Here is a 4,736-nt window from a genome sequence, read left to right on the forward strand (position 1 = left end):
AGGACAGCACACTGTGTAAAGTACTAGTGGGAAGATGTGTAAGATGAAAAGCTGAGCTAGAAAAATAAAATGACAAATAATATAAGAATAAGGAAGTAATATCAGGATTCGTATTGGTGTCAGTATACCGAATGTATTTAATCAATTAAAAATTTAATTCAGAAAATGTCATAGATTGTCTTATTTTTGAACTATCCAATGACTTTTTGAACTTATTCTGTACAAAATCCATCCAGGCTTCCTGGCCCACCACCTCAACTCCGTCACGTGACCCAACATGCAACTGAAAAGCAGTTGCAATATTTAGGAGCTGAAATTTTAAAAGTTACTGTGTGGTCCAAGCCCCACCACCCCACAAATCATTTCTTCAGTCTTCTTAGGATGGGTTATTCTTTTATTTCTGTCTTTATCCTTGCGTCCAGAAAGAAAAGATTAAAGAACAAAGTAATATGAATCAGGTATGGGTGTGCTGTATAGAGGAATCCAAGTATGGCTGTAGCCACTGAAGAATCAGTACCACTTGTTAGCAGTACTCCAAACAGACTGAAACAGTCTTTCCCTGTAGTCAGGGGTTGAGTTTGAGAAGCCATTGTAGTATCTTCACTTAGAGCAAGCTCCCTGAGGGATTTGACTCAGAAAGTATGAAGACACTGTTTTTTTGCTTTTTTGTTGTATTTTGTTTGTTTAATTTTGTTTTGTTTTCTCTATATATTTCTCTAAGGAAAGTTTACTGGTCTTTCGGATAGAATTGACTTGCCAGGAAGGACAATCCTGTCAAATTTCTGTTGGAACCAGCATGTGGCCTCCACTTTGATGATTCTGTTTGGTCCAAATGCAGCCTGTCCTGTGCTTCTTGTCTGTGATGCTGAAACCTCACCAAAGTCCAGGGCATAGATCCCAATGCTTGGGCCATACATGATGCCCAGACCAAAGTGTTCTCAAATCCCCAAAACAACATCTCCAGTATCTGAGAAGTTATTTTTCTATAACTCATATTCCCACCTCTCCAGATCTTTCTCCAGGATTTCTTCTGCCTTGGCTCCACTTAGTGTGCAGAGAACAGCATTTTTTCCAAATTCTCTTGATGCCAAGAGACATGGCAGTGTATTTAGCTTTGAAAAATATAGGTGTCTGGCCTGATAGCTACTCTAACACTTGGGCTGCCCAGGTCAGCTTGTCTCCACTCTCCACCACACAGACACTGAGGCAGGGCTTGCGGATGTGAATCTCCTGTATGGACCTCTCCTTTTCACCTTGATCCTGTGCCGTGATGGAGAAAGGAGAAGAGCAGAAGGCATTTTATAAAATAAGATGGCATCTCCTCTGGCTTTTTGCAAGGTTTTGACAATTCCCTTTAAGAAGATTCTCTGACTGTTGGTCGAGGCAGGGATTTCTGTGCCATGCCCAGTACTCCCTAATCACAGTGACGAGGGGTTTGGTTTCTTTTCCAATTTCCTTTCTCCAACGCCTCCTTCCCTGTGCTCTAGACTTTGATCTTCCCACTCTCTCTACCCTAATGTTCCCTTACTGCTAAACAGTGCTGAGGGGGGTGCTGGTTGGGCTGGCTATGAAGTTCCTTGCATTTTCAGTACATCAGGGTATTACTACCCTTGTATCAGTAACACTTTAAAATTCTCATCAGGGTATTGTTACCCTTGTACCAGTAACACTTTAAAATTCCCAGCACATGCCATGTCATCTGCAGTTCAAAGAATAATCTTTACAGTGCTGAGCCTGGAAGGTGTTTCCTTTGGATCAACACGGGAAACATGGAAGGATGTAGTAGTTTGCAAACGCCAACAACAAAAAGCCTTTTCCCTGGGTGCCCACGGCGCAAGCCTCCACCTTTCTCTTCTATATGCTTCTGTTGACCCAAAACAATTCAGGTCCATAGGTTCTGCTTTACCAACAGGAAAGATTACCAACAGGAAAGATTCCCAATAGCAAAGATTACCAATTGGAAAGCAATGCTGGCAATGTACGGACACCTAAATGTTGATATTGGATGTAGTTCATGCTCAAAATCAAACAGCCTTAACTCATTGAACTACACTCGCACCAGCATTTGCCTAGTTTACCTGGAATAGATCGGCTAAGCAATGTTGCTTGATTTTTTTTTCCTCCCATTTTCTTCTCATTATGGTGCTTTGAATGAGAAGGGCCCGTAGATATGCATGTTTGAACGTTTGGTCCCTGGTTGGTGTAATTGTTTGGGAGGGGTTAGGAGGTGTGGCCTTGTTGGAGGATGTGTGCCACTGGAGGTGGGCTTTGAAGTTTCAAAAGCCCAAGCCAGGAGTTTCTCCTGCCTCCTGTTTGTGGATCAAACGGAGCTCTCAGCTATTGCTCCAGCACCAGGCCTGTCTACCTGCTACCAAGCACCCTTCCATAATGGCCACGGACTCACCCACTGAAACTGTAAGGAAGTCCCTGATTAAACACTTAATTTTTTTTTTTTGAGACGATAATACAATTGCAACATGTCTCCCCTCCCCTCCTCCCTCTAAACCTTCCCAGGAACTATTGTCTGCCTTTGTTATTTGCAACAATAGAACAGTAACTGAGACACCTAGGATGGATCTGCTTAGCAATGTTGCTAGGTTTACTGCTGTTTTCTTACGGAATTATTGGTAGTCATGGAAGCTGGTGGTGCTGTGGCGGGAAGACACCGCTCATGCCACGCCCTTATACTGGCATACCACTCTCAATCTGAACAAGGAAGTGGTGGGGAACTTCAGAGCATGGCTGATTTCCTCAAATCACTTCATCTTACATCATGTTATTTCTGGAAATTCATAAAAAAAAAATTGAGATTGGAATCTATCCCTTGAGCTACTGAAGGACATGTACACCTTTACCAAATGACAGCTGGGTAACAGAACTCAGCTGCTATGTGCTCCTTGCCCTTTAGTGGTTTATTTTTCCAGCATTCTGTTCTATCTATCAGGCTGATTTCTAAGAGCAACATAACTTCTGATTTATTTTGAGATAAAATGCAAAGCCAAAAGCTCTCTTCTGACGATGCAAATGATCTCTTAGTGCCAACTCATTAGCATTTCTGAAGCAAAGGTTTGGAAGAGATGGTGTGCTAAGAACATCCCACTTCATGTGAAAGCCAATCTTCATTAGGTGGTGCCACAGTCTTTCTCTGCTCTGGAAGCTGTACCTAAATCTGAGAGACATGTTAGGATTTTTTTTTTTTCTCTTTAAGACGTCATCTTCATTCATATCAAGAAATTCGCCACTCCACATGTCAATCTGTCAGTGTCAACTTGTAACAAAAGCGTTTTAACACTTTTAACACTTTAACACTGTTTCCACCTAGTGGCCACGGGCTGATCGTGTAATCGAGAAAGGCTAAGGAGAATCAGGCTAGGACTGCCAACCTCTTCTACACTGCAGCCCAATCCCATGTATATTTTTAAATTCTGGAAACGATTAAGCAGCCCTATCTCCTAGTCTCTTCAAGGATCACAGAAAATGCTCTTTCTTCTTAGTGAATCCTTAAATTCCCACTTCCTGCACACAGAAGATGATAGTCCTACTAAAGAGAAAAGAATAGCAAACAAAAGAAGCATTCTCTGTCTAGTTGCCAATGTGACAGGAACTCGTGTACACTCATGTCCATTGTTTCCAACACACACACACACACACACACACACACATGCACACACATGTACACACACTCTCTCTCACACACACACATACACATACAGGCCATTTACCTCTTTAGGTAAATCCTTCCTTGATGGTTTGGATCTGATCTCTTTACAACATCTGAAAGACAGCCTCAACTTTTATCCCTGTTCTTTTCTTTATTGTCAAATTCTTCCCATAAAGCTAAAAACGGCATTGATTATTCTGAATTATTTTTTTCTTAAAAGAAAAAGCCCTCGTTTCTAATTTCTCTGTTTAAAAACTTACTACCATCTCTTCCCAATAAGCCTCATTTCTTGAAATATTAATCTTGCTTACATCACTGTCTCTGTTTCCCCCCTTGCTCACACCCCCACCAGCCTCAATCTGTTTCCTGCTCCTGCTACGATAGGAATCTCCCTCACCAACTGACTTGGGCTTCTCTGAACCCAGTGAACACTTCTCACCCTCCGGTGTGCCCTGCTTTCTGCAATCCTCCTTCCTCTTGGTTTCCATAGCACTGGATTTTCTTTCTATCTTTTCCCTATTTTGTTTCACACTCAGTTTCTTCCATTACTCTCCCTTTCCATTGCTGGCATGCCTAGAGCTCCTGTGTGCTCACCTTGCTCATCTCACCAGTGGTCATGTTGACTGGAATGACTTCCCTGGCTTCCCGTGATGGGCAGCTCACTGGCAGGCTCACTGGCTCCTTTTCTTTTCTGAACTCTAGACACATCTGCACACTGAGCACACAGAGAGCTCCACTAGAGAAGCCCCCAAACGGTTGAAGCTCAACCAGGGAACTCTTCCTCAGCCCAGTCTTTCTTGCTGCATTCTGTCCATCCAGTTATCTTATTTTGCATCCTGGGAAAACCCCTAACTTTCTCAGTCTTGCTTCCTAGTCAAGTACCATCAAGTGCTGAGATACTTAGACTCCACTGCATCCTTCTATCTCATCCACCAGCTCTGTCCTCCTCTACCTGTGCCATCATTCTGCTCCACATCAACATCACCATTCGCAACGTTCTTTTAAGTGGTCCTCTGGCTGCTTTCCAAACAACTCTATACAATGGGGCCACTGGGTTAAACGTGAGTCAAATCCC

General features: G+C 42.8%; 1 pseudogene; it reads right to left on the reverse strand.

The window, feature by feature from the left end:
• Nucleotides 1-716: 716 nt before the first annotated feature.
• LOC131922041 (large ribosomal subunit protein uL5-like) lies at nucleotides 717-4,279 on the reverse strand (annotated as a pseudogene).
• Nucleotides 4,280-4,736: the final 457 nt, after the last annotated feature.

The sequence above is a fragment of the Peromyscus eremicus genome, chromosome 11 (assembly GCF_949786415.1).
Source record: "Peromyscus eremicus chromosome 11, PerEre_H2_v1, whole genome shotgun sequence".
In the NCBI taxonomy this organism is placed as follows: domain Eukaryota; kingdom Metazoa; phylum Chordata; class Mammalia; order Rodentia; family Cricetidae; genus Peromyscus; species Peromyscus eremicus.